The sequence below is a fragment of the Bidens hawaiensis genome, unplaced genomic scaffold (genome assembly GCF_021521415.1).
Source record: "Bidens hawaiensis isolate Kalapana, Puna unplaced genomic scaffold, B.hawaiensis_p1.1 tig00020525_1, whole genome shotgun sequence".
NCBI lineage: Eukaryota > Viridiplantae > Streptophyta > Magnoliopsida > Asterales > Asteraceae > Bidens > Bidens hawaiensis.
This window is the reverse complement of record NW_027493140.1, coordinates 121,001-129,336: the sequence shown is the minus strand read 5'-3', so window position 1 is coordinate 129,336 and position 8,336 is coordinate 121,001. Positions and strand designations below refer to the sequence as shown.

General features: G+C 34.5%; 1 pseudogene; it reads left to right on the top strand.

The window, feature by feature from the left end:
* The first annotated feature begins 1,245 nt into the window (after positions 1-1,245).
* On the top strand, positions 1,246-6,458 carry LOC143561035 (receptor-like protein kinase ANXUR2 pseudogene; annotated as a pseudogene).
* Positions 6,459-8,336: the final 1,878 nt, after the last annotated feature.

The window sequence follows — 8,336 nt, the reverse complement described above, 5'->3', positions numbered from 1 at the left end:
TATCACTTCATCAGAGAGAAGTTAGTGATGGTACTTTGAAGTTGAAAATGATCAAAGGAACTGAAAATCCAGTTGATATGTTGACTAAGGTTGTCACCTTAGAGAAGTTGAAGCTTTGAATAGCTTCAACTGGCCTTCACGATAATTGAAGAGAAGGTCGGGTAACTAGGAATGTACTAAGATCAGAAGTTTCTTACATAATTACAGAAGCACAGCTGAAGCATAGGTGAAGATTGTTCCATGGCTTCAAGTGGGAGATTGTTTAGTGTGAAGCCACTCTTGTGGTTTGTCAAAAACAGATGCAGAAAAACATGTGTGAAAACTGCAACCATGTTTGTAGCCTGTCAAAAGAAGTGTCAAAAGAAGTGGCTGAAGACACTGTGTGATCCATTTTCTTCTGCAGCATTAATTTCTTTGTTTGACAAATTTCTATATAATCTCTATATAAGAGACTAATCTTGTATCTGTTTTATATCATCAACAAGTAATAAAAACCTCCTGGTTACCGAGGGTGGACGTAGGTTAGAGCCGGACCGAACCACTATAAATCTTTGGGTTGATTTTTTGATTGTGAGTTGAGTGGTGTGTGACTTGTGTTCGTGTGTGTGACCCGTCTGATCCTAACAGGATTCAAATCGATCATTTGGTTAAACCGAAAATAAATAAGTAAATAAATAACTTAAGTCTGGAGCTATAATCTTTACAGCTTGGTCGAGTATGAAGCTATTTATGGGAGCCGTGATGGAAGTAAAAGGTTGCTTATTAATTCTATCATATTAATGTCTTTTTAATTATGGTAATCTAGTCGTAGTAGTAAATGTAAGGGTGGGTGTGCGAGTTAATTGCAAAATCCCATTCTCTTCGTGTAATTGACTTGTATTCCTTTCCTGGTTAGTGGTTTGCTAGCTGGTGGTGTTTTTGTTTTTATAAAGAAAAACTCTGGACCAAAGCGCAAGTGATTAATATATAAACCGCCGACTACCTAATATTAAAATGACATCAACAATAAACATAGTCTTAATTTATGTTTTCTGAAAATAACATTAATATAAAATGATCCATAATCAAAGTTTGGTACGACTATTACCAAATGCGTTCATATTTTTGGTTTATTTTATAAAAAAGAGTATGATCTGTATCCAGATTCATAACTCAAAACCATCACCAACTCCTTCTAAGCTTTTAATAGCTATTACCTTTTTTTTTGTTCTGTTCCATATTTACATCATATTCAAATCAAAGGTCATGTCTTCTATTGAAGAAGTGAAGCACTTGCGGATTCCTCTGCAAGAATTATCCGATGCAACTAACGGATTCTCCAAGCAGAATCTCATTGGAAGGGGTGGATTCGGGAAGGTCTATAGAGGCGCATCTGTAAAACATGGCCTCATCGCCACAAAGGTGTTGGATCCTCACCTAGGGCAAGGACTCCGTGAATTTATGACAGAGATTGCTTTACTTTCAGTTTGTAACCATGAAAACATTGTCACACTTCTCGGATTTTGCGATGAAGATGAGCAGAAAATACTTGTCTATGAGTATAAAAGCAAGACCAGTCTCGACAAACATTTAAAGACAGATCTAACATGGATCCAACGACTTCAGATTTGCCTAGATGCTGCCCGTGGGCTCCATTATCTTCATGATGGTATTAGATCTCACCGTAGAATTACTCACCGAGACATTAAGAGCGCCAACATTCTTTTGGATGAGAACATGAAAGCTAAAATCACTGATTTTGGGTTGTCCAAAATGGGTGGGACGGAGTTTACCACTCTTATCTCCGTTGCTTGTGGTACAATTGGATATATTGATCCAGACTACATAAAAACCGGTGTTCTCACAAAAGAGTCTGACGTTTACTCTTTTGGGGTTGTATTGTTTGAAGTTTTGTGTGGAAGACCCGCACGGCTTAGAGAGTCCGCAGACGAGGATCAACTGTTAACTAGTTTGATCCAAAGGCATTGGGAAAGGCAAACATTAGATGAGATCATTCATCCCGATCTAAAGAAACAGATAAACCAAGCATCCTTACTAACATTTGCAACCATTGCCTACCAATGTTTGATGGACCGACATGAACGTCCAACCATGGGGAAGGTCATGGAACAACTAGAGAAAGCGCTTGATAAGCAACTAGTAAGTTGTGGCAGTTAAATTTAAGAAAATCAGTATGCCTGATCTTATATATAGAATCCTTTTGTTTGGTTGTTTGTGATAGGCAACAAGTGGTTTATGGTGGAACGATGATATTGCCGGTGCTGCTCAGGATCACCAAGGACAATCAGGGTATTTTCTGATACAGATTTATTTCATTTCCCTACATATATGCTTAAAAATATTTAAAACACACACATTTATAAATAATATGGCTTTGTTAAATAACCCAACAAATGTACCCAATAAATCTTATTAGTAGCAAAGCTAGAGTGTGAGATTAGGGGAGATGGAACCATTTTCATATTAGCAAGAAAATTACTAATTAATTAACATAGTATGATATGGATTACTGATTGAAAACATCATATCATAATTTTTTTATATAACATTCAGCTTACAACAGATTAATTTATAAGAGATCTTAATTGCTAACTACATATCTTTTTACCTTGTGGGATCTACTGACAGTTATCGACAATTTATTTCATCAATATATAGTACTCTTTTGTACCATGCTTAAGTTTCACAACATAACACATTCGATCCTTAGGCTTCCATTCTAAGTAATCAATTATCCAAATGTTTGTGAAAAAATCGCCCAACCCCAATTACTATCACAACTGTTTCGTTATCCCCGTCAACTTGACTAAGACACTTGTTTAAATCACTTAAAACCCTTGACGTAGAACTTTGTTATTTCGATATAAATAACCAAGATAATAGAATTCTACACATCTACTTATGTTTTATTGATCTGTAGTGTAGTTTTTAGATGCCATAGGCAATAATATTAGGAATCGTATAATTTCAATTATTTGTGCCACTATTTTCGTAATATAACTTATCCACTTATGTTTATCTATATTGTAGTTTTGAAACCACCTCTAATGCAGGAATTTACGTTGAATATAGGGGGTGCACGGGAACCCCCGAGTTTCGAAATCATAGTTTAATGCTTTATATAAAATCTAGAGTGCACTCCCTTATAAAATTGGAGTGCACCTCGTAACCAAACTAAGTAGTGGAGTGGCCAAGGTATTGGTTGTTAACAAGGATGTTCGATGTTCAATTCTTGTATTCTTGTACTATATATGCCTTTTTTTCTAATTTATTAACATGGTCTAAGGGAGGTTTAATGTTTTTAGAGTTTTACACAGTAACCCACAGCCACTATCCTTTTCTTATCTGAGACTGAGACAGGCACTAAGATTATAATAAGGCTAATCAAAGTGGTGTTAATGTCATTTGGCAATTGATCTTCTAAACAAGAAGCAGGTTCAATTTCTTATTGATCAATTTATTGGTCAATAATTTTTATTTATTGTGATTATTTTTGTTTGTAGACTTCTAATAGTTTTGAGTCTGTTAATTGTGATAGGGTATTAGACACCTTCCATTTGCTTAATCTCTTTCTTTGATTAATTCATGTTGATAGAAAAATCAGGTAATAAAGCAATAAACATTACTAATTACTTGAGACTTGATAATAAAACATTACTAATTACTTGAGACTTGATATTATTAATTAATAAAAATTAGTTAATAATATACAATTCTAATATTGTCAAATGAAAACTGAGTATGAATCTGGTTATTCAAAAAATATTAACGAGTTTAACTTTAAATGCCAAGTCTAAACATTAATAAGTGGATAGTGCAAACATAGACGGATTGTATGTGGACTCCATTAGAGATGTCAGGATTCCGGGAGAAAAAAATGCTTTTTGTGAATCACATTAGTTAAATTCTAAATACCTTTATAATTTTATAAAAAAAAGTCATTTAGAAAAGCTCTATTTTAAAGCAAATAAGTCATTTAGAAAAGCTCCATTTTAAAGCTTTTAAAAATTACTTATTGACTAAAAAAGCAAATAAGCAATTTGCAAAAGCTTAGTCAAACACTCTTTTATTGACTCCATAGGATGCGGATCACAATATATAATCGATTTTATGTAGAACATGATTGCTTAAACATAATATGGATGGTCACTAAAGTTAATAAACGCTAACTTTTCCCGTTAAATGCATTTCAAAATACATATTTACGCTAAATGACACAGGAATAAAATATGCACCCAGAGTGTATCCAACGTGTTTAAAATAAAAAAACTATTAGGTTACATGTGAGCCCACTTGTACCCCACCCAACTTCATCTTCCCTCTTTTCTTCGTCGGTTTTGGTGACCACTAACATCATCGTTAATTTTGTGACCCTTTAAACTTTTTAAGCTCCGATCAACACTATTACCTCTCGTCAGCTTAAAATTATTTCGTGCTTATGGATATCTGCACACCCAGTGTTGCAAAATCCCGACTAGGCACCGATTAATCCCCAATTAATCGCTAGTCCCCACTTCACTGATTATTTTTGGGCTAGTCGGCAAATTAATCAGTTAACGGTCAAATCCGGCCAAAATCGACGATTTTCGACGAGATTCCGACTAAAATCCATGGTTTCCGGCGAGATTCCGACCCAAATCAACTATTTTCAGCAAGATTGCAGCAAAAACTAGCGGTTTCCAACGAAATTCCAGCCAATTTCTGGCCAAAATATGTTTGTGCATGTATTTAATTGAGAATTACATATAAAAATGTATGTGTGTATGTATTAAACTGAAAAATATACATTAAAGTCAGATCCGATTAATCCCGACTAATCCCGATTATCGCTAGTCCCCACCCCACCGCCCGACCACCGACTAGCGATTTTTGCAACACTGTGCACACCCAAATGAACTTTTGCTTAAAAATTTATGGAACAAAATCGTAATTCAAAACTTAAGGAGCAAAATCACAATTTGAATATACTTGAATCATACGTGCAATTAATTTTTATAGTTGTTAAAATTAATAAAAGTTTTGAACATCAGTTATGTATTATTATTGTAATAATTTATAGAGTAGTGTAAATAAATAAATTGATTTTTTATCATTTTTAAACCACCAAACCAACAAGGGAGTGGTTTGTTATCCTGTCGGTTTCAACATGATGAAAAATATTAACAATGAACTTCTTTATATCAAAACTTCGTATGGACCATATTTTAATGAACTTTATGTCGCGTGATAAAAGTGACCATAATATAAAGGGTACGGATTGCAAATAAAATTTAATAATAGTTTTAATTATTACTTTTTGTGTTTATAACATTTTTGTTTATTTAATAATTTGTTGTTTTTCCTGATAATTTGTTCTTGTTTAAACTTTCTTTTTGAAAAAAAAAGTTCTAAATATACAATATTGTTTTAACTTTTTTATAAATAATTCAATATAAATTTATAAACACCAAAGAGATTGAAGCAGTACTATTAACAAAAACAAATAATTGAACATAAATTCAAATATTCATAGAACTATAGAAGTAATAGTTAATTACACAGATAGTCTTAAGGTATACTCATATTACATGGGGTAGATTTTCTTTTGAAGTTGTTTATAAGTAGAGGTGCACAAAAAACCCGAACCCGGAACCGGACCCGAAATAAATACCCGGAACCGGTTTTTCTAATACCTGGGATTTTAATACCCGAACCCGAACCGGACCCGATTTGTACCCGGTAATACCCGAAAACCCGATTTGTACCCGATAATACCCGAACCCGGAACCGAGGTTTTCCAATACCGGAAACCGGGTATTTCAAATACCCGATGTATACCCGAAAAATACCTTAAAAATACCCGAATAATACCCCTAAAAAGTTTAAACTTTTAAAAAATCCAATCTATATAAAAAAATGCCAGAAAATAACCCGAAAAACCCGTAAATAGAGTTTTTTCAATACCCGATAATAGGGTATTCAAATACCCGGTTTTAGAATACTCGGTTCTATACCCTACCCGAACCCGATGCATAGTGTATGATTTTCAGAGACAATACCCGACCCGAACCCTACCCGACTATTACCAATACCCGGTCATACCCGTACCCGGTCATACCCGAACCCGGTTCTATACCCGAACCCGGGTATTTAGAAAACCCGATTTGTGCACCTCTATTTATAAGTACAAGTAGAAATAGATGAGAGTGTGAGTCATCACTAAGATCTAACAACCATATATCATCATCCCACCACTAATCGTCACCATCGCAACATTTTAACTACATAGCAAGATCGAGCACCGTTGTTTATCAAACCGACAAGGAAGGGCAACGAGTTGGGTTAAGGATCTAATGTTAAAATAGGGTTATGTTACATGGTGGTGAGGGTGACGAGAAAGTGCAATGTTGTGATGTTGAGTTATTGATCGGTGCAGGCAACGTGGTGCCGCAGATGACTGTCCAGAAGGGATGACATGAAGAATTTGGATGGCAAAAAAACTCCGATTATGACCGGTATACCCGAAACCCAACAGATAGGAGACTGTGAATAGATATGGTTTTAAAATTTTTTGTGGGTATAAACGAGCATAAGATTAGGTGATACTTGGTTTGAGAGCCCAAAACCTCATACCCGTTAACTAAACCATATACCCAAATAAAATTTAATGTTCAATTATTTTCCCTTAATTTTGTTTATTTGACCAAGGGTTATGGTTTATTTTTATAATTCTTTATATTCGTCATGTCTGCACCAACTCAATGTCTACTCATTTTTTATACCATTATTTAAAACTCGTCACTCAACCATGTTATGGTTCATTCCCATCATTCTCCTTCATAATATTATTTAATAATATAAATAAATAATACGTGAAAAGAAAAAAGTCTAAGAGGGTGGGCAATGATCAGTATGACTGCCTCAATCCCTTCATTTCACGCATATGATCATTTGGGAGTGACAAGATGTTCCTCCTTCACCCTTGAATGAGGTATTAGATTGTCCATCTAGGACCCTCCATAGGTCTGACTCATAACCTTCAATATATTTTCATTTATTTAATTTACTCGTTCATATTTCATGTAAAATGTTAACATCGTTAATCATGGCACATAATCTAGACTCTCAAACTGTGTGATTAAATTGACATTTTAGGTATTTAAAACCTATAAAAAAACATTTAATTTTATTTAACTTATATGTAAAACAAAAGGTGTACCTATAGTCCTATTTTGAGTGTCAATTTAACCAGTGTTTTAAAAACCGGTTCAAACTGGCCGGTTGAACCGGATTTTACACAGCAGGCCGGTATTTTGAGCCCCGTAGGTTTTGGCCGGTTTGTTAGAACATCGTACCGGCGGTTTTTTCTTAAAATACCGGTTTTTACCGGCAAACCGGTTTTAAGTACGAGAAATTTTTTATATTTGCGGACCATATTTTTCCAAATTTACTTTTAACCCAAAAATTAACATTCACATGTGTAAACTTTAGGACTATATATATTTTTTTAAAATTGAGTGCTTTTGTATTATTTTTTAATATAGATTAACTTTTGGATTATTTTTTGTTATGAAATCATTAATTTTTGAGTTATTTTTGGAGTTGAAGTTGAATTTATAGGAAATTGTAAGGTAAACCATTCAACCGATTGAACCTCCCGGTATAATCCGGTTCAACCGGTTGTACCATTTTTTAATCGAATCCGGTATGAGTAAAATACCGGTTTTTAAAACATTAAATTTAACCCTCCTAATCAATAACATTATAACAGGGACCCAACTTGACCGAGTTAGACAGATGCACGAGTCATGACTCAGGAACTGAGTTAACTTTTACCACACCTATCAATCCAGCATGACTCGGTACTTTAGCATTATGGGCAGATGTGGCTCCTCACCATTAACAAAAGTCAAAAGTGACCCCTAAATATTGTAACTTTTCCATCTTATAGTACATAATATTCATCTTTTTGTTGACTAGTAATAATTCACACTTCTTTGGCCCTTTTTTAATATATATTTTATCTACATAACACATTCTCATATTTCATTATTTCTCATAACTTTCACTTCAACATGGCCTCTATAATCTACCAAACTCTCTCCACCCTCATTTTCCCTTAAATTCATCAGTTTCGGTCTTGGGTCAGGAATGTCCATATCCATGCAACCAACAGCCTATAGGCAATGGTAATACTAATACTAATACTGGTGGTGCTGGTGGTGGAAACAATCCACCAGCCACCGAGTTACCCTCCACCTTCCACTACACTCCCATATTATAACCCTCCAAACACTAACTTCTATGGCACTGGACCACCAACCCCAGACACTGTAGTTCCATGGTTTCCAAGAAGC